Source organism: Tenrec ecaudatus, chromosome 17 (assembly GCF_050624435.1).
Source record: "Tenrec ecaudatus isolate mTenEca1 chromosome 17, mTenEca1.hap1, whole genome shotgun sequence".
In the NCBI taxonomy this organism is placed as follows: Eukaryota; Metazoa; Chordata; class Mammalia; order Afrosoricida; family Tenrecidae; genus Tenrec; species Tenrec ecaudatus.
This window is the reverse complement of record NC_134546.1, coordinates 74,933,299-74,958,361: the sequence shown is the minus strand read 5'-3', so window position 1 is coordinate 74,958,361 and position 25,063 is coordinate 74,933,299. Positions and strand designations below refer to the sequence as shown.

The 25,063-nt window shown below is 41.2% G+C and overlaps 1 pseudogene; it reads left to right on the top strand.

The window, feature by feature from the left end:
- Nucleotides 1-20,039: 20,039 nt before the first annotated feature.
- On the top strand, nucleotides 20,040-21,359 carry LOC142430513 (uncharacterized; annotated as a pseudogene).
- The last annotated feature ends 3,704 nt before the right edge of the window (nucleotides 21,360-25,063 follow it).

Sequence of the window (25,063 nt, the reverse complement as noted above, 5' to 3'; positions counted from 1 at the left end):
TAATGCATGAGAAACTTTAAAAGAAAATTGTATGACTACAGAGAATATGGGATAAAATTATAAAATACACTCTACAACAGAATGTGTTATACTGGTGTTTTAACAATAAAGGAACATATTTGATGATTACATAGCTCTATTGATTTAGGAGAGTAATTAGATCATAAATTAGATCAGACCAGTTTATCTTTACAATTGTGGAAATGGGATGGATTGATTCAGAGAGCGCCTATCTCTGACTTTGAGATCATATTTCAATTTGACTAAGTGGGATTATTACAAGGGATACAAGGATGTTTCAATAGTAGAAAAACTCTTAATGTAACCAACCACATAAATACGACAAGTAATAAGAATCATATCATATTAATAGATGCATAAAAGGCTTTTGACAATATCTAACACTTATTCCTGATTAACACTCTCAATAACATATTAATAGAAAGGAGAGACCTGAACACATGAAATATATTAAAGGAAACACATTCTGTGTAGGACAATTAGTTGACTGGAACGTGCTCAAAATACACACTTGTTCACATAGAAAGGTTTCATAAAAAGAGCAATACAGAACCCACAGATTGGGGGGAAATCAATTTTAGCGGTGAGGAGAGGGAGAAAGCAGGGGAGAAGAAGACAAATGGACAACTGTGCTATTTTCAGGAATTCCCATCTTGATGCTCACCTGATCATACACAGGGAGCAGAGCCTGAAATCAGTGTCTGAGTTTCAGAGGCGTCCAGGTGAAAAGCAGGAGAGACGTGGTCAGGTGCAGCAGATGGCAGCAGATGCTGTCAAGTGTGTCTCTGTGGCCCTAACTGCTGGGGTGTCTCTTGGGGAAATTCCCACTTGGGAAGCATGCCTTCCACCCACCACTTTTCTTTTTTTCCTTCAGCCACTTTTCTTTCAGTTTGTCTTTGTGCCTGGGCTTGTGTAGTGTTGTGATTCAAATACAAAAACTTTTCAAATGCAAGCAGGGCCATCCAAAGTGATCAGGTTTCAGCAGGGCTTCCAGACTAAGAAGAAACTACTAAGAATGAATTCTTTGCCATTCCAGGCCCAGAACCTCACCTGCAGGCCCCTCCCTCCACGAGACCCTCATTATCTCCAGGCCCCGCCCCTTCGCACAGACACCACCCCACCACCTCCCCAGGTGATACAATATCCTGCTGAACACACTTCCTCTGAGTGAGTAGGATCCGAGAGGGCGACCCACGAGTTTCTGCAGGTGAGTGAGTTTCTGTGTTTCTGTGCTGATCCCGGGCGCGGAATCCCCCGCAGGCCTGGCGTCCCCAGCTGTGTCCTGGTTCCCGTGGACGTTACACTACCCGCACCCCGTACGGCAGTGTTCCAGGTCGCCGCGACCCCCTGGGACATTTCCAGTTAAATCCTTCTTGAATTGGTTGCAGGATTCTGCCTTCGGGCGCGGGAATACTCTGGTGGCTTTTCCTGCTCAGAGCTCCTCCTGCATCCTCACCCCTCCCTCCAGAAAGGCGCGATTGCCAGTTAGTTTTTTCTTGGGGCCTGTCCCTTCTTGTCAGGTCGTGGGCATTAGAGCATGGGGACCCCAGAGTGGCCTTTACTGAAAGGAGAGGCCAGCCTTGCAGCCATCGGGCCACCCCACTGATGACCAAGGTCTGTATTAGAGCTTAACTTCTCAGCACCTTGTTTTGCAAAAGGGTACCAGAGCAGTGACAGTCCCAAATTCCCGCACAGATTAGGTCCTTGCATAAATTGCAGAGCCCCACATGGAGTGAGCCTCCATTGAATGGTTTCTGCCCAGGAACCAAGGTAGTAGGTAATCTGCTCCTCAGGCTTTGCAGGGTGGCTTAGCTTCACCTCTACAGGCAGCCCATGGAGAAGCAGTCTCTCTTGGAGGTTTGCCTGAGTGTGTGTCCTTGATAGAGGTCACCAAACTGGAGACAGTCCTTCCAGGGGACTCCTAAGCAGGAGCCATGTCCTATCAGCCTTGCCCTGACTGCAGTGGTCAGGAGGCCCTGGACCCATCTTGTAATCCTGCTATCTAAGGATGGATGTCTGCCATTGAGATGCATGCTTTTGTGAGTTTCCTTTGCCCTGCCCCTCCCCCCCACCCTCTTTAGCTCACATCTCAGTGTGAACCTTGGAAGTCATTTCCACCTCCTGTTGGTGGCTTCCTTCATTCAGATGATATGTTTGTGTCCTTGTGCTGTCTTTGCCTCATAAGATTTAATAGATGTTCTCTTTAAACTATATTTAAAACGGGGTCTCCTTTTTAATCTACTGCATGTTCTTAACCATTTCTGGCCATCTAAAACTAGTTTGTGCTCTGATTTAGAGCAAAAGGAACTCCAATCTCAAATATAATTTACAGAGAACATTTATTAAGTCTTAAAAGAGATGAAGAGAATACAAAGACGCAGGAGATCATAGCGCAGTTCAGGGAAACAGTCAAGTCGAGAATCTAATGAAATAAGATTGCAACAGAGGAAATGGTCATGCGTTTCTGATTGGTGGAGCATCAATACAGCATTGTTATCAGTGGGACTACAAAAGCAGGGACAGGACCGAAACTGAGCCACCTTCATTGCCAGATAGAGCATTTTAAAAGATTGTTCTAAGTCCTTCTGACCCAGGCAGTCAGGGCTCAACTGCTAAGGCATGGCTCCTGACTGTAGGACACTCTGGATTGGCTGGAGATAGGTGGATGGTGTCCCCTTTCCAAGTTCCGCTGCCTCTGGGCAAATTTAATCTATTTCCTTGCTTGATGATCAGAAAGAATTCAATGGAGGCTTAATCTACAGCCATCTATCCTATAGCCGTTTACTCACTGGAGTGCTAAGACTTTAATCTCTAATACAGCTCCTGAGATTTGTGTCTGCGGATGCTGTACTTTTCCACTTGGAGTGTGAAGAGTCCCAGGGGGGGATGTTTCCCCTAATAAGCCTCACCTCAGAGATTGGTTGTGTTGATGGCTCATCTCTCTTTAAACTGTGCTCTTCCACCCCTGCCACCACCCTCTTATGATCCTTCTTGGCTCTTAGAGCTTGCTGGTCCAGATTTAATATCCACTCATATTTTTAATAGGAAATTTTGGCTTCCTTTTACATCCTTTTGATGTGCAGGACCCAGCAATTATTTTACTTACTTATTTTCAAGTCATTTTATGTATTAATCTGGAGAAATAATAGGTCTTCCCCTGTAGTGTTTCAGTTTTGAAAATCCACAGGGCAGTTCTACTCTGTTCTGAGGGTCACTGTGAGTCAGAATTGATGTAAGTTAGTGGCACATGCGGTCAAGGTCAGCACTTTTTGGTAATTTCAGTTATTTTATTTTCACAGTCACATAGAATTGAAATCTATCATTTATCCTACTGTATACAGAAAGCATTTTGAAATATCCTGATGTTTATTAATTAACCAGCTGAATTTAGCTCCTGTATTTTCCAGCTAATGCTTAATTGAGTTGGTCCCCATCCTCCCCAACCCCCTCTCCCCACATGATTTATTTTGAAATCATTAATGGTGGACATAAGTCCACATCCTAATGGCTGCATACTGTGACTGAACGACCCTAAGTCTCATTTGCTAACCTGCTGACACTGGACTCTCTTTATTTCCATTGTTTATGCTTGCTATTTCTGCATTGGTCCCCAGAACCACCAGATTCAAAATGTTAGTGGGCTGCTGCCCATGCCCATGTTGGATACCAGCAGGAAGTTCCCTAGCTGCTCCATCCCCCTTAGTCAGTGTGTACAGTTGTGATCGCTGGAGAAAAGTATTCCCATCCGTTCATGGTTTCTTGCTGTGTAAACCAGAGTTCGAGTAGTGCGCTTGGGGCCCGATGGATTGAGCGCCAGCTGTTTCCTGGCAGCCAGCTCCAGTGAAGCTTTGCATTTGGTCCTTTTCCGTGTGGCCCTGATTAATCTTCAGACCTGGATATAACAGTTTCTTGGAACCGAATTCTAAGTGTGTAATTCTTTTTATCCTTTTGATTTACTTTTTTCATATGTTAACTCTTTCTTCAATTTGTTTGCATTTGCTGTTCAAGAACTGAGTCCTATTAATAGCTCCTCCTTTGAAAACTTGTGTCATGATTATTTCTAATACAAGGCAACCTCCAGATATATAACTCTTAAATATAGTAAGATAACATGTTATTTGAAATAAGATACCATTTTCTCTGTGCCCCACTGCATGGTAATGCTTGAATGTTCTAGCCTTTTATCCACGTGTTCTTGATCAGAGGCTTGTTTTGTCCACTGCGCTACAGTGGATCCTGTGAGTGATGCCACAATACCTTACACTCCTCCTTGGGGTTTCTAGGCTATAATTGTGTGTTACCACATGGCCACCTCATGGAACACAACTGCTTTCATTTCATGGAGCTGCCAGTCCTTTAACCACTGGAGCAGTGGGGCTTCTTCATGCACTAATTTAGTAGGCCACACTGACATATTGTTCATTATAGACATGGTGATTCTTAATGGGAATTATGTTTATTTCTGATTTAGTTATATTTTCAACACAATATCCATGTGCATACAGAGACATGATACACACTCATCATGCTCAATTTCCCCTTTGGTTAGGTGTCATGGAGTTAGTTCCATCTCATGGCTATGTCATGTGTTATAGAGCAGAACAGTTCCATAGTGTTTCTGGAGCATCATGTTTGTGGAGGCAGATCTGTTCTTCCACAGTAATGCGGACCCCATCAATGTTTACCCCATCAAGCCTCAGGAGAACTGTCTAGTGCAAGCTGTTTGTGCCACCTAGAAGCATTGATTGTCCCTAGTCCTCAAAACAAACTCATTGCCACACAGTCAATTCTGACTCAGTGTTCCTCCATAGATATCTCACATCACAATCTATACAGAAGCAACAAGCCTCATTTTCCTTTTGCAGATGTCCTGGTGGGGTTGAACTGCCAGCCTGCGGGGTAGCAAATGAAGCCGGAATTCATTCCCCGCCCTCCCCCCCCCCCGCCCCCAAGGAATGAACCAAATCAAGCATATGCCATCAAACCCACACCAACTCCTGGAGACTCCATGTGAGTCAGAGCACAGGGATGTTGCAGAGGGGCTTCTGTGACTGGTTTCTCAAGTGCATCACCCAGGCTTTCTTCCCTGGAGACTGAGTAGACACAAACTTCCAGCCTTTCCATGAACACCTATCCATGTTAACCATTATCATGCTCAGGGACATCAAAAACTAAGCAAGACATACACGCATGCATGTACACACATGTCAGAACCTATGTAACCTGGCAATCTTTCAAAGAAGGAAAATTCAAAACTATACAATGAGGTTGAGTTTCTAACTATAACATGAGAAACCACACAGTTGAATTTTTAAAATTTGCAGAACAAAGAAAAATAAAGTCATTCTGTAAATTTTCAGCTATCAAATTTTTATGTGAATCGTATAGATACACGGTAACCTAACTGGTATCTTTACTACAGCTAGAGAATAAAATTAATATCAGTTTTAATAAATGTATATGAGAGATGTTATATGTAAATAGCTTAATATTCTTTCTGACACTAATGTGATGGGGATCTGCCTTAGGCTGGGTTCTCTAGAAAAATAAAACTATAGACACTGAAATGTGCATATGAAAGAGCTTTTCATCAAGAGAACATCCCAGCCCAGTCCAACTGAAGCCCATGGGTCCAATGCTACCTAGAGCCTCCATGACTCAGTGTGTTCAAGTCCCCAAATTTCAGTTTTTGGGTGAGCATCAATTCTTTCTGCTGTCCAGCTTAATATATGTGTGTGTATCACATACATATATGTGTGTCTATATAGTCACTCTAATATCATATGTGCACACGAATGCCTTGGTTTAGTTTATTAATTCATCAGTATATGAGGACCTTCAACACTACAGAAAACTACAGGATTCTAAATCCATGCTTTCATCACAAAATGGGTGGAAACAAATTCCCTGTTTCAGGGTTTTAATCTGAATAAGTTTGCACTTCCTTTTCTGTAAGATAAATGCTATAATTTTCATCATGCTGTATTTCTTTTTTTATTAAATCACTTTATTGGGTCTTGTAAAACTCTTATCATAATCCACACATCCATCGTGTCAAGCACATTAGTACATTTGTTGGCATACTCATTCTCAAAGCATTTTCTTTCTACTTGAGCCCTTGCTGTCAGCTTCTCATTTTTATTACCCCCTCCTCATGAACCCTTGATGATTTGTAAAGTATTATTTGTTCATCTCTTACACTGACCGATGTCTTCCTTCACCCAATTTTCTGTTGTCCATCCCCTGAGAGGGAGTTATACGTAGATCATTGTGATAGTTTCCCTCTTTCTCCCCCCACCTTCCCCTTCCCCTTCTGATTAATAATTAATAGTTAGGGAGTTAAGTACCAAGAGTTATTTCAGCGTGTTTAAATGTAGCCTACAATGTTTTAGCATTTATTAGCTATTCATGGCATATTGTGAATATTTTATGGATATGATAATTAAATTATAATTAAAGGAATTTTTATGTCTTTTTGGAAGCCTCTTCTTCCTTAAAAAAAAGTTAACCTGGTAGCTCTAGTTAGAACATACAGTCAATTTTTAATATCACTGGTAAAAGTGGACATTTATGGTTGTCCTTTTTCTGATGTGGGGTGATGTTTTTTCAAATATGACTTTTTCTTTTTAGGAATGTATATTAGCATATTAACATATTGAACTATATCTGTTTTGTGTTAGATTTGTAGAGGTATTTTTCCTTAGCATGAAAAGTCTTTGACTTTGTTTAATAAGTTTTGTGTCTATTTAGATTATTAATTCTTTTTTACATTAATTGGTATATATTACAGTGCTCATTTTCTTATACTAAATCAACTTAGGATAGATTCTAATTAATTATCATATGTAATTATTTTCATGTGTTTTCTGACTCTATTCCCAATGTTTTCAAGAACTTTTTCATGTAGATCCATTATCAATATTGCTCTACAGTTTTCTTGACGTATCATTATCTGACCTTGTTAACAGGTTATTACTGGTCTCATAGAAAATATTAATAAGGTTACTCTGACAATCATTGTTATGTTTCACCCAATAACGTGAACTTAGACAAAAAGAATAAAGTGTCTATTCATATTGCCTGAATACTCTGCTGTCTAGCTGCCAGTATCGTCAACTTTAATCTGTCTTACTGTTAGCCTTGAAGTTTCTCATGGAATTGAATTGTGATTCAGTTGATGGTAAACTTTCTGAACATCCTGAAACCCACTCGATTCTCATAGATCTCTTGCTCTGGCTGGATCATCTGGCCTTGCAGCTGACCCCTCAGTATAGAGTGATAAATGATTTACACTCCTCCTGACAGACAAATTGTGACTCACACCTGAGACTATGGATGGGACATCCTTGAACCCCAGCCAATAAGCCCACTACTACAGTGTGTGTTGTTTGCCGTCAGTCAGCATTAACTAGAAAGCTTGGAATCCAGAATTTAGGTCAAGATGACAAAATGGTTTGATCAGTCATCTCTTTTCTGGATCCATCTTGCACTTTTAAGCTTCTTCCCTCACCTTGGCTCTTACCATGACCCCTTGCCATTCCATGACTGTAAGCTGCAGTCTTTCCCAAAGGCTTTAAAATCGGACATCTGTAAACACAAGAGCTTAAGAGAGTAGCAAATAAGGATTCCCCTGGCTTGTTTTCTTGTTTAGAATATCTCTATCTTGGCCAAGGTACCTCTAGGATGTGCTATTGGTATCCCTCTGTCTCCTGTTGTCCACCTGTACAAAAACTTTCTCTAGTTACTACACTATTGTGCATAAATGGGCTACCCAACCATAGGGATTTCTTCACACAATAGATATTGTAAAGAATACCCAGGATGCAAGGGGATTGGAGTAGGTTTTACTTAATGAGAAACTCAGCCTGAGTTGGAGTGGCATATATGAGTGTGATTCAGCTTGATCACTTTCACCAGATATGTCAAGGGTTTTGGTCTGAGGTGCAGTATGGGCTTTTAAAGAATATTCTTCATAAAATATTCTGTTCTTCAGTTAGATTGCTGGTGAAAAGAAGATATTTACCTTCAATGGAGCTTGAGAAATTTGAGGCCTTAAATACTTTCACTTTGTGGATCCAAAGTTGATCATGATATTTGGGAAATTAGTAAAATTGCTCTGCAAAGATAGAGTTGACCCTTATTTAATGCAAACCCTCAGCTTTGAGCAGGATTTTGATCCCAGGTGGTGGGGGTGGTCACTATTTAGCGCAAGAAGTACAGGCCAAGAACATGATATGCCTTTTTCAACATTGCCTCCTCTTCTGTTTCAGAACAAAGATTTGCCACAGAGAAATACAGTCCAGTCTAGGGAGCTAGAAATCTGGTACTAGTGTCTTGCACATTGAAGCACGACAAGGAAGGATTTCAACTTCTGACTGGGTCGTGAACCAAATCCACTCACCTGACTCCAAGCAGGGTGGGTATCCCTGGGGTTCCTGGGGTCAGCACTGGGCAGAGGAGTTTGAGGGGAAGCAAGAGGGATCTGAGCTTTTTGGATTCTGAACCCAGGAAACACCAGCGTACAAGAACCCAGGCTGCCCCACTGGTCAGGGTCCGAGCAATTTGCGCATCTCCCGGAATGATAGAATTTACTGGTAATGTAACCGTGTATAATTGTATTATGACTTAAATTGTGAGCACTCCAATTTGCAAAAGGCGGGTGGCATAGTGGATACAGATTGGACTGCTAACTGCAAGGTCAGCGGTTCAGAATTACAAGTCACCCCTGAGGAGAAAAACAAGGTTTCCAATCTTGGAAAGAGTTATCGTCTCAGAAATCCACAAGGGGCCATTCCACTCCCTTTAAAGGGTCACTGTAATCAGAATCCACTCTGTGGCACTGAGTTGGGTTTAAGCTTTGCGTTGCTGATGACAACTCTGTCCATTTGCTGCCTCCCCAGTTTGATTGATTAAGCTTCCATTGAATTCCTTTTGGTCATTAACCAAGAATGTAGATCATCTTCCCCTTGCGGAGAATGCCTTACAAAATAGATTGCCTGCATTCCTTTCCATCCATCCCCCTCCAAGGGCCTGCCTAGATGTATCCCACTGCTCTGTCTCAGGCTCTTGGTTCTGCTGCCACCATGTCTCTGTTGCTGCTTCTCCCCTTCATGTCCATCTTGTGTCACAGCTGCCTGTCTGCTGGATTGAAGAGTTTCTATGCAAGAATATGGGATCCAAAGGCCCCTACTCCTGCTTCTGCTTCTTTTTTAAAAAGCCATTTTATAAGGGACTCATACAACTCCTAGTACAATCCATACATACATCAATTGTGTAAAGCACATTTTTACATTCGTTGCCCTCATCATTCTCAAAACATTTGCTCTCCACCCAAGCCCCTGGCATCAGGTCCTCATTTTTTCTCCTCCCTCCCCACTCCCTCCTAACTCATGAACCCTTGATAATTTATAAATTGTTATTTTGTCATAGATTTCTATGTCCCATTTTTCTGTTGTATGTCCCCCAGGGAGGAGGTCACATGTAGATCCTTGAAATAGGTTCCACCTTTCCAATCCACCCTCCCTATACCCTTCCAGTATCACCACTCACACTACCAGTCCTGAGGGGATTATCTGCCATGGCTTCCCTGCATTTTCAGTTCCCATCTGCACCAGTGTACATCCCCTGGTCTAGTCAGACCTGCAAGTCAGGATTCAGACCATGACAGTTGGAGGGGGGGAGGAAACACCCAGAAACTTGAGCAAAGTTGTATTTTTCATCGTTGCTACATCACACACACCCTGACTGTTTCATCTCCTCCCCAAGACCCTTCGGTAAGGGAATGTCCAGTGGCCTACAAATGGGCTTTGGGTCTCCACTCCACACTCCCCTGCTGATTCACTATGGTAAGATTTTTTGTTCTGATGATGCCTGATACCTGATCCCTTGACACCTTGTGATTGCACAGGCTGGTATGCTTCTTCCATGTGGGCTTTGTTGCTTCTGAGCTAGATGGCCGCTTTTTGACCTTCAAGCCATTAAGACCCCAGATGCTATATCTTTTGATAGCCGAGCACCATCAACTTTCTTCACCACATTTGCTTATGCACAAATTTGTCTTCAGCGATCATATTATGGAGATGAGCGTGCAATGTAATGACTCTTCTCCATCTATCTTGATCGTTAATTTGGCTTGGTAGCGTATTCTTGGGTTTGCATTGTTTTCCTTCAAATTTTTGAAAATGTTACTCCACTCTCTCCTCTTCTTCATAGTTTCTGCTGATAGGTCTGATCACATTCTTATTTGGGAACCTTTATATATGATTGCTTGTTTTCCCCTAGCTGCTCTCATGATTTTCTCCTTTTTCTCAAAGTTGGATAATTTAACTATTATGTGCCTTGATGACTTCTTCTTGGGATCCAGTCTTGCTGGGATTCTTTCAGCTTCCTGAATGGTTGCCCTGTTTTAATTCACTAAGCTGGGGAAGCTTTCCTCTAAGAATTCTCTCACTACTGTTGCAGATGACTTCTTTGTTGCGTCTTCCTACAGTAAGCCAATAATTCTAATGATGTACTGCTTCATAGCATCACACATAGCTCTTAAGTTTTCTTCAGCTTCTCTGATGATCTTATTAGATTTTTGTTCTCATTTGTTGAAGTCTGCTTGGCTGTCCTCCAAGTCACTGATGCGGGTCCCTGATTCTTCCAGTTGCTTGTCGAGGTCCATGAGTGTGCTACTGGTTTTTGTTATCTCCTCCCTAAGCTCCTGTATTTCTCTTTGATTTATGGTTTTTACCTTTTCTATCATTTCATCCTTTTTCTGTATTGTTTCCCTCATATCCCCTGACTCCAAGTAACATTCTGAAAATTTCTTTCTGTGGCAGCTCAATGTCTGCTTCCTCTATGCATGGCATTACGTTCAGGACATCTTCTGGCTTTGCCTTTTGTTTCTCCCCTTTTTTTGTTGAGGTTGTTGGGGCTGATGGCTGCTTGTGTTGCGTTGTTTTAGATGAGCCAGGTGCCATTTTCCAGGGAGTCGAAGAGCACTGGCTCTCTCTGGGAGTCTTTGAACTGCCTATAGCTTATTTCACTATGGAATTAACCTACCACTTTGTCCTCCTGTGGCTTCCCTCTCAGGGGAGTGACCCAGAAGCGTTGCCTGCTTTGGTGTTGCAGAGGTTGGGCAGAGGCTCCTGCAGCAACTTTTGTTGAGGAGTGTTGGCCGAGCTGCCTTATGCCCCCCCCCAGGCACAAAGGCTTCAAGGAGTTCCCCAGTCAGTTGAGCAGAGTATCCCCTGTTGTGGGCCAGCAGGGATTTTTCCAGCCTGCTAACTACACAGGGTGGAGCTCACCTAGCTGAGTGTGGCTCAGGTGTAAATGCCCTAGGCTAAGGGAGTGGTCTGGAGGTTAGCAGTAGAGTGTGAGAGACCAAGAAAGAGGAAAAGAGGAGAAAAAAAAGTTAAAAAGCAAGCCAAATGTGCCCATGAGGGGCGGGGAAGGGGGAATATAGTGAAGAGATGGATACAAAGCAAAAATGTAGCTGAGCCCTTATCCAGGCCAGAGGAGCTGCAAGGGTTTAATCCTTGTTCGGAGGTGGTAGCAGCAAGCTGTGGCTGTGTTGAGAAAAGGCCACTGTACAGCCCTCCAAGACTGATAGGGTGACAGAGAGGAGATGCAAAGGTCTAATGCCTGCCCCAAGCCAGGTGGTGGCAAACTGTGGCTGTGTTGAGACCCAGCCACCCTTCAGGCTCCAAATGGTCCTGGCTCTGGCAGAGACAGTGGCGGGGCAAAGGTCAAGCCCCAGCCGGCCTCCACTGAAGTAAGCCAAAAGCCCCCAGCCCCTCAAAACCCCATGGGTCTTTGCCTACTTGTCTTTATGATGCTCCTCCTGCGTTCCAGCAGTGTTCAGTTATCTCTAAGTAACTCTCCTGGGCTGAATTCTGCGGAGTCCCTCTGGTGTTTGTTACTCCTTCACCATCTTGCTGGAAGTCCCCCTGGTTCTTCTTTTTTGTTGGTAGTGAGATCCCAATTTCTGTCTCTGAAATAACTCAATTAGTTGTAACATGAATTCCAAAGTAACTAATCTGTAGGTTAGGTTTCAGACAGTTTATTTACATAACCACAAGGCACAACGGTACCAATGTATTGTTGGCCAAGTTGCCCGATCGTCTTATATGACAGCCCCAGTGGGTTTCCAAGACTGTAACTCTAGAACGGAGTAGAAAGCCATGTCACTCATGGGAGAAGGAAGCCCTATCCTGCTTTCGAGGAGAAATTGGTGGTTTCCAACTGCTCACCTTGCAATTAGCAGCCTGACAGTAACCACTATGAGGGACAACTTTTCCTCGTTCACATTGGCAGGCGACAAGTCCAGGTAAATAATTTGGAGGAAGTTAAGGGGGCATAGTTTGACTGTGTACTTGTGTAGACCACCTGTCTAACTCAGTGATTCTCAACCTTCCTAATGCTGCGATCCTTTAATGCAGTTCCTCATGTTGTGGTGAAGCTCCAACCATAAAACTACTTTTGTTGCTACTTCATGACAGTAATTTTACTACTGTTATGAATCAGGCGACCCCTGTGAAAGGGTCCTTCAACCCCCAAAAGGGTCTCAACCCATAGGTGGAGAACCACTGATCGAACTCCATTAGGTACTAAAAATAATGATACATTAAAAACATTATCTATATTTGGATTCAAAAGTGCACTCATTATTGGGGGATATATACTTCTTCATTTACATTTATATGTAATTTATATATGTATAGATATAAATTTCAATCTAATAAATGTCATATAAGTGTTTATTTTGGAGCCTTGTTTTTGACATGTGTTAAGTGTTGAACTTCTGTCCTCAAGGTCATAGGTACACACCCATTAGCATCCTGTCATGGCTTTAGAATCTTGGAAGCTCTGTACAGCAGTTCTCCTGTGTCCTATCTGCAGCTTATATGTCTAACTCTACTTGATGGTGAGTTTGAAAGTGTTTCTAAAGTTATTTTACAATTTATAGTTCTTCTATAAAATAATCTTTAGTTTATAATAGCTCTTTATATATCCCATGTAAAATGTTTCCAGATGCTTTAATTAACATAATCATCTTAAAGGTTCATTGATTTGTCATTCTTCTTGAGAGTCACACAGTAAGGAATTGGTAGTTTGTATGCTGTAAGGTAGGGATCCAACTCTTTATTTTTTAAATTTATATTTGATTGCCCAATCTCTATTTGTTATAAAATAATCTTTTACTCACATGTGTGAAAATTATGAGTTTTAGATTTTATTGCTCATGGTATAAGCATGTTTCCCATTACTCAATAAGGGCACCGTTAACAGTATTGGGGACTTTGGGTGTTTAGAAGAGGGAAAGAACAGTAACAGCACCTGGACCTATTGGTTATGTGTTACTCACACTGTGTTCTCCCATCAGCCTGCAGACTGTGCATCACCAGCAGCTTAGAGGAAGGAAGAAGAGTGCCTTGTATTATTACTTTTGGGATTTCCTCACGAGAGATTGAAATTTGTGAGCATCATTAGAGCTGATCCAGATAAGACAGAGCATCCCAGTTGCCTGTAGTGTCCTAAGGACCAAAGAAAATGGCCAAGGCTCAGGTGCTTCTGATGTGTTTTATCCTTTTCTGTATTTCCTACTGGAATTGTAGGAGCCTGTATAATACTGATTCACTTCATTGGAAAAGCGGAAATTTGAAATAGTAGAAGTTAGAGATAAACTATTACTCTGATTTCAACATTTGGCTGGAGAAGATTAGGAATATATTGATCATAGGATTAACAATAAACTATTGACATTGAACATAATATAGCACTGAGGATTCTTTGGATGACATTATCTTCCAGCTCATAATTTATTATTCTATGGCCAGCATATCTTTCAAATGATATGCTATGCATGGTTTTTAAGGAGAACTAAAATCACTTCTTTAGGAGTGTTCAGTAGTCCATGGGATTTTTGTTTGAGTAAGTTTCTTTAATACTTGTTTCTGCAGGTGATATGTTAAATACTCTCCCACACAGCAGCATTCTCATCAATGCATCTAAAATGGGTCTTCTTGCATTAGTGGTTTAAAAATGAGACAGCATCTCACCTCCTCTAACTAGAGATGCAGGAGAGAGAATCAACCGTCAACATCAGCTCTGATTCGTATGAGGCAGAGCTTAGACAGACCTGTACCCTCCAATTGTTTTCGAGTTCTGACACCAGCATCTTTGCCACACTCCTTTCCTACTCAGCTCATTCATATTTTTTTTTTGCAGTGGCCATGGACTAATTACAGTCCAGAGTCACAGGTACAAGTTTTACTCAGTAACAGAGTATAATTTGGTATCAGAATTAGTAGGCTACACATTGACTTTCATATTAAAGAACCATGTAGGCACATTTCCTCTTTTTCATGGAAGGCTTGTTTTCCCTATCCCCTATCAAACATTTTTCCTTCTAAAGATAGGCTCATTTCTTAGTTCCATCTTTATATGCTCCTCTTAACTCCTTTTGAATATCCTCTTTTGATATTGCCTTCCTGTCCCACTATCTTGGCTGAAAAGCCCTTTCTGGACCTGTCACCATTGGCTCTGTCACTGTGTCCCTTCTTCCCTAGTAATTGTCTCCTTTGGTGCAGTTCTTGACCCATGAATAGTACAGTTCATTTTCCAGGATTAGCTGTAGACCAATCCCTATGAGGTAGAGGTTCTAGATTGTCCATAATTTTCTCAGCAACATCTCATAATACTCAATAGTCATCAAGTAAATAAATCTCTCTTCAAGATGTGGAAACTGGTGAGTCCCAAATCTATATAGATGTCAGGAATCAGTCTGAAGGGTTCTCCTCATTGATGTGTTTGCAAAGGCTGATGAACCAGATCATCAGGTCAGACAACAGTGCACTGTCTCACAAAGTGAAGTTGTTGAATCTGGTCAGATAATAGTCTGCAGGGGCTGAGGAATACAAATGGGAAGGTCAGACAGCAAGCTGTTGACTCATGGAGTGGAAGAAACTCTCAAGTAAGTTCACACAGGTGGCTCGCAGTTGTCATTCAAAGAAATGGCTCATGAATTTCTGGAAGTTGCAAATCCCTAATCCATGGTTCATTCTGAACTGTGTGGCTGCAGGGGCTAATAAAACCAAATCAACAGTTCAGATGACAGGCCAGTGTCTCACTGTCTCTTCTCAAACCATGCCTGCAGGCAATTCTCTCTCCCCCTCTTAATATGATGGCATCTTGGGCCACCCTAGCTCCTTCCCTGACTAGACAAGATTAGGAAGACTCCAGATGTCCACCCAACAGAACTAGGAGGGGCCCTTTGGGGAGCATGTGGTGAAAGATGGCAGGTTCAAGAGGACCTTGCAAGTAAAGTTAAGGTAATTCGGTCCAAAGGTGGCTGAGGAGAATTTGTCCTAAGGTTGTCAAGAGGAGCTTGTCCTAAGGTGGCCATTAAGAGCTTAGAAAGTTGTTCTGCACTCAGGAAGGGAGATAATGTCTGTGAACATTCTGATCTTGGTTCTGAGTTATAGCTTCTTGTTCCTGATCCCGAGTTGTACCTTGTTCATTAATAGACCACTTTGATCTATTGAGTGTTGTGAGACAACAGCAACAGATTATCAAACCTAGAAGTGAGACAGAGTGGTGTAGAAGGAATGACTTGTTTTAGAGTTGACAAAAAAATTTTGCAGAGTTGAGGTATGTTTGACCTCCCCCATCTGCACTGTTCCCAGTACTTACTGCCACTGAAGGTATTGAGCCTCTTATACTGGTGATGCCGGTAGAAACCCTTATTCCATTTAATAACAAATAGGTGTTTATCTACTTTGTGTGATTATAAAGCTGAGCTATTTCTAGAACATTCAGATAATGTCACTGGAACTCAGAATTCTCATGTTATGAGTGGATGCATTATTTTCGGGCACTGGGGTCCCCAACACTCCAAAAGTGATCCTCAGGAGTGACATTGCAATTGTGGCAAATATTAAAAGACAGAGAGCAGACAGCCGGACACAGGGGCTCTCTTCCCATGTCAGGACTGAGAGAGTGAATATATTTTCCAATGGGTATGTATAATGGAGCTTACAGATCTTTCCATAAGGCGTTTGTGTCATGTAGTTAGAATGTACGTAGTTAATGGGTCATATCATAAGTGGGTAAAATTCTAAACAAGCAAGATGCTGAGTTACCATCTCAACCTTGTGTTAATTGACTTCCAACCAGCCCTGTGCCCTCCCCAGGCGTTTGCTACATTTATGTTGGGATGGCTCTAGAACTTGATTGCTCAGATATACAGATAACCTTCAGGCATAGTGAAGTAGCCAGGCACAGAAATGATTCATCTACTATGGGAGCTCCTTTAAGTCTGCTCCTTAATGTAGAGCTAGCCATTGTGGGGGGCACATTATTTGACCTGGAGAATGTGTATTTGAAAACATTTATTTCTCAGAACACTGGATATCTTTCTAAAAATAGGGCTAGTTTTCTGGTTCGATGGTCGTGAATGTAGAAACAAGGTAAAATATTTTCTACCAAGTCCTCAATTAATGACATATTATGTAATGAACTACCACAATAGTTTTTATTACTGTTTTGCTTTCTTTACTGTAAGATATTAAAAAAAAAACTTCAAATGGAAAATACTTCATTAAGTAGACTTCTCTTACTACAGGAACCACTGACATTCAACGATGTGGCTGTAAAGTTCCCCCGGGGGGAATGGCACCTCCTGAACCCTGCTCAGAAAACCCTGTATCAGGATGTGATGTTGGAGAACTATCGCAACCTGGTTTCCATTGGTGAGGAGAATTCTCAAGTCATTGACCTCGTCACTTGCTTTTCCTATCTTATGTGTTAAAAACTTTGCGGTGTTTGTGGTATTCTCAAAGAGGTAGATTCTCATTGCATTGTCTCATCCTAGGTTAGTGGGCTAGGTCTTCTACCCTTGAGAGAACACTATTTAATTTGTTCCTTTAAACATTTTTTTCCTAAAAATACAAAATTCTGCAGGCTTTACAAATGTTACGTTAATGTTTGTGTCTAAGATTCTGTAATTTCTCATAAACAGGTTCTCTAGTTGTCACCCCAGAAGCTTTCTCTCAATTGGAACAAGAGAACTGTGTTTGGTATTAGAAGCAAGCTATAGTGGAATTTTCCCAGATGCATGGTCAAAATACCTTAAGGGAAATTGGCTGGGGTAGTTGATTGAACAGGGAGAAGGCCTCCTATCTATGATAGGTGTCCAAAAATGCATAAAAGTGTGTGCTACTTTGAATATGAGAGTTCACTTGTCCCAGATGTTGGGGGAAGTATACCTGTAGCTCTTATGAGATTAGATTTCCATTTTCTTATTTTACACTATTGTATGTTTGCTTCCATAATTTTCTTTAACATTCTGAAATTTTCCCTTCTTTTATGTTTCCACTTTACTATGAAAATCTGTCTTGCACGCCTCTCTAAAAACAGAGAACTCTGAATTTGTAACTGTCCTCTGAATACAGCACATTCCTCCCCTATTGAGTAAGAATGGATTGCCATTTGCAGTATGCAGCACCATCTTGCATCTTGAGCTCCCACCATAAACGGGTCTCTTTTGTGCTTCCTTAGCTTCCCCCCTTGGAGTTTCTCTAAAGGTTTGGTGTCCATTTTCTCATTCGTTGTCCTGTTCCTTTAAAGTTTTCTTCATGCAGGTGATATCAGTTCTTTCTGTTTTCTTAGAGAGATGGTCAAATTGCCTTCTCTGTTGAAATTCTTTGACAGACATGTTTCTCCATATTTTACTCCTCTTGTTGAAACACATTTAAGACTTCTGCTATTTTTAGCTATCTAAAATTATCTTCCTAGCAAGAATATTGTTATCAGCTTAGAACATACTTTACACACTGTACCTTCAATATTTTTGTACCTGTAAGATTTTTATTTTAAGTTGTCTCTTCCTCCAATAATTTTCTAAGTGGAAAGGGCATTTTTAACATCTTATATTCTTGCTTTTTTCATTAAGCACATGTCTGCCGTAGATTCCTTAGTATACAGTGTGCCTTCCTTAGGCCAGCGATTTCTTAACAGGTCCAATACATGAAAGATTACCGTTGCTGCTCTAAAGAACATTTTTGCAGTATATTCCAATAGATTTTATTGCTGTTATTCAAACAATGCACAGTATATTCAATATTGCTCTGTTTTCTTTTCTGTCTTTTGAGTAGCCTTTTCGTTTCCATATGTAAGTTGGCTTTCATGTCATCCCACATCCCATCTGGTCTCTGTCACTAGGCTTCAGTCAGACTTTTATTCCTCAAGTTTATTCTTTACATAGTCTCTAAGCTTTGTGCTTGCAGGCATATGAATATTAGCCTACCACTGACAAAATTATACATCAGGGAAAATATTGAAGTGGTTTTTTTGGATAATGAATATGATGCCAATCTTCTTGAATTTGTCAATCTCTACCTTATAAACCACTTGATTATCTAATTAAAAATAGCCAGTACCAGTCTATTAAAGTTGAATAATGCATACACTATCAAATTTTACCATTCCATTTTGTTTAGACAACTTGTAGATTTTTCATGATAACATTGCATATATGCCATTTTCAATTACTAGAGGATATTTACAGCTAGTTTTTCTCATTTTCAGTCATGCCATGTCAAGCACTGAAAGTCCCCGAAGCTCTTCCTCCATCTACATCATTACGCTTGACTGTACTTTGAGGATTTAGTACTTGTTCAGTGTTATTTCATTGCCATTAAACCTGAGGGGTTCATGTTCCAGAAGTTGATCACCAAGTCTTCCTCCCAGTCCCTATTTCTGGAGATTCCACTAAGACCTGTGCACCGTGGGTTGTCCTGCTTGTATTTGAAACACTGGGTGGCAGTGCTTCTGGCATCACAGCAACCTGCACGCCTCCACAGGACAGCACTGTAAGATGAGTGCTGTGAGCTAGAATACAGGTTTCATAAACATAAAGAATGTGTTTCTGTATCATAATCCCTTTCACATATACCTGTAAAAATGGTTTTCTCCCAAGTAGAACATTTGGCATGTTTCACATTCCCAACTTTGTCTAATACTTAGTTGTTTTTCAGTTAGATTGATGCAATGAATACATCTAACCTCTACCAACTAAATTTAGCAAGTCTTATCACTCCTGTGGTCTATTGGTCTCAATGTCTTCCTTCTGTTATGTTTGTTATATGTTTTCATGTACTTCTTTAAGCAAATATCAAATCTGTGTCCATTCATCACTTTCACATCCAACCTGATACATATAATAACTATTTTTATCATTTGGATTGTTTACATGATTGTATTTCGTCCAATGGGTAACAAAAATCAAGCATAATGTTTTATTTATATTCATATAATAGGGTTGCCACTAAAGATCTACTTTGTATCAATGCGTATTTTAAGGGCTGCATTGTAAACCAATATGTTGAAAAGAGCCAATGTTCTGTCCTTTTATAGAAATCCAGAAAGATGATGATCATTTGCTTGAGCACTTGCAATGTGAAAGATGCATTGACAGAATGGAACAATGCTATACATTTAATACATATTCTCAGCATAAAAATAATTTTCCTCTAAAGGAAACTTATGAGATGTTTGGATTACATGAACAAATTATAAAATCAGATTTAATCATTGTAGAATTAAATCAGAACAGAAGCAACAAAATACAGAAATCAGTTTTGCTCAGTGAAGATGAGAAGACTTTTTTCCACATTGAACAAGAGCAATTTTGTACTGAAATGAAATTCCCTGAGTGTGAACCACCCAGGCTCATTAAGTCACAATGCATTCAGCATCAGGAGTCTGATGAAATTGAGAAAACACACACAGGTAATAAATGTGGGACAACCTTCACTGATGACTCTGTGCTCTATGAGCACCAGATTATTGATATACTAGATAAGACCCATGAATGTAGTCAGTGTGAGCAAAATTTCAAGAAAGTGTTCAAACTCAATGAACATTATCAAAAAAGTCATGAAGGACAAAAGCTATATAAATGTTTGCAATGTGGGAAAACTTTCCACAGTGTGTCATACCTCAAGGGGCATCGAGAACCTCATGTCACAGGAATGTCCTATGTATACAGAGAATGTGGGAAAGGCTTGACCAGGAAGAGTGATCTCACTGCTCATCAGCAAACTCATACTGGAGAGAAACCCCATGTATGTGGTGAATGTGGCAAAGGCTTTATCTAGAAGAGTTCTCTCACTTTTCATCGGCGAACTCATACTGGAGAAAAACCCCACATATGTGGTGAATGTGGTAAAGCTTTTATCAGGAAGAGTATGCTTACTGTTCATCAGCGAACTCATACTGGAGAGAAATCCCATGTATGTGGTCATTGTGGAAAAGCCTTTCTCAGGAAGTATGGTCTCACTGTTCATCAGCTAACTCATACTGGAGAGAAACCCCATGTATGTGGTGAATGTGGCAAAGGCTTTATCCAGAAGACTTCTCTCACTGTTCATCAGTGAACTCATTCTGGAGAGAAACCCCATGTATGTGGTGAATGTAGCAAAGCCTTTATCCAGAAGAATGCTCTCACTGTTCATCAGCTAACTCATACTGGAGAGAAACCCCATGTATGTGGTCAATGTGGAAAAGCCTTTCTCAGGAAGGATGGTCTCACTGTTCATCAGCGAACTCATACTGGAGAGAAACCCCATGTATGTGGTGAATGTGGAAAAGCTTTTATCAGAAAGTACAAACTTACTGATCATCAACGAGCTCATATAGGAGGGAAACCCCATGTATGTGGTCAATGTGGAAAAGCCTTTACCTTGAAGCATGCTCTCACTGTTCATCAGCGAACTCATACTGGAGACAAACCCCATGTATGTGGTGACTGTGGTAAAGCCTTTATCACGAAGACTCATCTCACTATTCATCAGAAAACTCATACTGGAGAGAAACCCCATGTATGTGGTGACTGTGGAAAAGGCTTTATCCAGAAGTCTACTCTCACTGTTCATCAGCGAACTCATACTGGAGAGAAACCACATAAATGTAGTAAATGTGGCAAAAGCTTCATTCGTAAAGGAAATCTCAAAAGTCATCTACACATTCACAGGAGAAAATCCGTATGTATGTGGTGAGTGTGGCAAAGGCTTTATTCAGAAGAGAACTCATTCTGGTGAGAAACCTCATGTATGTAGTCAATGTGGAAAAGCCTTTCTCAGGAAGGATGGACTCACTGTTCATCGGAGAACTCATACTGGAGAGAAATCCCATATGTGTAGTGAATGTGGCAAAAGCTTCATTCATAAAGGAAATCTCAAAACTCATCTACAAATTCACAGGAGGAAAAACTCTATGTATTTGGTGAGTGTGGTAAATCTTTCAGCCAGATGCAATGCCTTACAGCACATCAGAGATCTCACACAGGATAGAAGCCCTTTGCATGAATTAAATGTGGAACATCTCATATGTGGACGTCAGATCTCATTAAACATGAGAATTTTCAACAAGAAAACCTTTCATTGGTGTTAGTGTAACAGAGTTTTCAAAACTAAGGAAGAAGTGCTGGAGTTTGGCCTGAGCCAAGTGTGTGAACGGACAGTTGTGGCTTACCACATGGGTACCCATGTTCTGTGTTGCTGTCCCTCTACTGACATGGCCCCCCGTTTTGGGGTCAGATGACTTTCCAGACTTCCACAGAATGTATGCTCTTCCAGCTTTCAGTGCCTGAAAGAGAGCTGAACCTGGTGTTTCTGGTTCACAGATGTACCAACCAGTAGAATGCCCACCTAGTTGCCAGTTGTGCCTGCCACACTTGCATTCTCTTTGTTACCTCCCCCTCCCACCGGAGACAGCACAGAAGTACCATAAAATAAAAATAAAGAAAATAGAAGATGTGTGGGAACAATTCATCCTGGGGATGAATGGACCACAGTGAGCCTCAACATCCACAACCCTGAGAGAAGAACTAGATGGTGCCCAGCTTCCACTGCTAATAACTCTAAAGGGTTCACAAAAAACGGTCCTGATTTGAGTGGGAGAAGAAAGTAGAACAAATCAAAATCATAAAATAGATCAGGCTTACTGATCTGATGTAGACTTGGAATCCCCAAATTATGGCCTCTAGTGACTCTTCTCTCTTGGACCTGTACTCAATCCTCTGACTCAGATTTCAGCCCAACAATATACAGGCTTAGAGGGGAAGAATTACATCTGAGAGGTATACACTCCTTAGAAAACTCAACGATTCTAAATCAAAAGGACAGCATTTGCTTATGGATAAAAACTTTTGAAAACAAGAAGGAATAGGAAAGAAGGATGAATAATATAAAAACACAAGGAGGGCTGAAGTGGGAAGAAGGCTGGTATGTCTTGGGAATTGCAATCAATGTATGAATGTGGCAACCACATACATGGGGTTTCTCTTCAATTTACTCTAAAGTTTTAAATCATAAAAAAAGTTTTAAAAAAATGAAGAGCTCATGTCTCATCAATGCTTTCTTGTAGGGTAGTTACCAGGTAGCTGTAATGAGCGTGGGTAACAAATTTTTACCTGTTTCTAAGTTTTCTTGACATAAATCTACAAAATTTAAAAGCCTTAAATTCAGTCAAGATGGGAAACTCTCCACGGGTAGTCATATGACATCACATACCAGTGATGTCATGCAGAAGGAAATCTCTGGCAATATAGTGACTTTGCAAATACCCTCCTTGGTTTCTCTCTCTCAGTAAACTACATTAGGATTTTAACCACTAAGTCCACTGCACTTGGAAAAAGTAGCAGAAAGGGCACAAGCTCAAGGAAGTATAATCTACAGACATAGCTATTTATATAGATTTTGATATTGAGATATATGCCAGAGTAAAATACTGGTAAAAAATAATCTGGCTCAAAGACAATAAAGATATTCCACACGGTTTAGGCTGCATTCTTTACAGAGGAAAGGGCAAGTATTTAAATCAGGCTATTCGGAGGGCTTACTCTACCTGAACTTTGAACATACTATACGGCCACTGTAGTCAAAACAGAGTGGTACTGGCATAATGACAGATATTCAGACCAATGGAAAAAAGCCGAAGACCCAGAAATAAAAACATCAGCATACAGGCAAGTGATCTTTGATAAGGTTCCAAAAAATATTAAATGGGAAGCAGATGCCATCTTCAATAAATGGTGCCAGAAATATTGATATTACCTGCAGAAAAATGAAGCAAGACCCTTACCTCACTTTGTACTTCTTTTTCTTTTGAATTCATTTTTTTTGAGAATTTGTTAATATTTGTTTCCTAACAACAGTATTGGCATAGACAATATTTTCTAGGGTGTTCTAAGGAAATTATTGCACAATGTGCACTAGTGAGTATTCATTAGAATGAAGAAATTCAAGATATATCTGAGGGTGTGGACAAAGTTTGAGACTCAACGTGATAATTTTTTTACTGCATTAAATATTTCTAACTTTGACAACAAATGGCAGTAGGTAGTATCTGAACTGTAAACTGAGGTCTGAACAATACATAGTGCTCTGAAATCTGCCTGGTGAAAGATGGACAAACCCCATTCCAATGAAAAGAAGGCATGGTCAGATGCATGAAGGGTCCCTAGACTCTATGCACGGTGGTCCCTGGAGAAGTGCTGACAAGGTGGGGAAAACACAGCTTCTGAGAGGAAAGCCTCACTGCCTTCATTCTCTGCCTCTGCTGAAACTGAGTTTGTGTCTGTGCTCACACTGACTTCCCATCACCATGTCTCTGGCACAGTAATACATGACTGTGTCCTCAGGATTCACAGAGCTCAGTTTTAAATACACGTTCTGGGAGGTGTCCCTGGTGATGCTGACTCAGTACTGGAGAGCTGGATTATACGTTGTGCCCCCATTCTCCCATATTATCCCAATCCACTCCAGACCCTTTCCTGGAGCTTGGTGGACCCAGATCACATGACAGATGGTTAAAGAGAATCTAGAGACAGCACAAGTGAGAGATAGGGTCTGTGAGGGCCTCGCTAGTCCAGGGCCTGACTCTTGTAGCCGCACCTTGGCCTGTACAGCTGGGGATAGAGAGAAACCCAGTGAGTTGTGCTCGGATGCTGCACTCCCAGACTTCATGTCTGACTCCCTGAACCACTCACCTCCCTGAGTTGCCAGAAAGAGGAAAACCCACACTTGCTTCATGTTCATGTGGATAAGATTCGTGACACCCAGAAAATGCTCTCCCGGTGAGAAGGAATATGAATTTACGTCCATGCGTGCTGTGGTTTCATTTGGGTTCTTGTCAGGCATTTGCGTGTGGGAGGTGCATGGTATGTAAAGGTGGAAAGGGCTGAATGGGGCCCCTGCCTCTGGGACTCACACTAGAAATCGATGCTGGTGGAGTCCTTGGAAGAACACAGCCCTCTCTCTGAGGTCTTCACTCTACCAATCATGTGGACAGCTGTGCAGATTTTAAGTTTAATGTAGCTTTACATCCACTACCATCAGAAGTACACAGATGATCTGGTGAAATTAAAGATAATCTGTATCCTTAGCATGCAATGGAATCAAGACTAGGCCTAACTGAATCTTGTCATTCCTTTGACCACATAGGGAAACAAGTATATGTCATCCCTAAAATTCCTTTCCCCTGTAACATTTCAGAATATTTGTGAAAGGATAAAAGATACTTTTATATTCTATATTTAATACTGGAATAAAAGTGTTTCCTGACAACAAGGTTATTTGTGGGGTTACAGGAACCCACAGAAATCATAAGAAGGTCATTTTTCTTCCCATGGACTAGTACCCTCTGTGGGTGATGGGTATTCTGAGCTTCCTGCTGACAGCAACCCATCACATACAGGAGAGGTGTTTCCTGGGCTTACACTGTCTTCCAACTTCTGTGGGCCACACAGTAACATTTTCTCTGGTCATAAGCATTCAGACTGTTGGTCAGGAGTGTTACCTGGAGTTGTCTCTGCAGATTTCCAAACACGGGGAGTGGAGCTACCATAGTGGTCAGCACAGCAGCTCTAACTGCAGTCTGTATCCAGGCTCCTGTGGGTCCTTAGCACCCCTGCAAGTCAACTTTCTCCCTGAGGTTATTTTTATCTCTGGTCCCTCAGTGGGAAAAGCTTTAGAGGTAGAGAGTGCTACAAGTT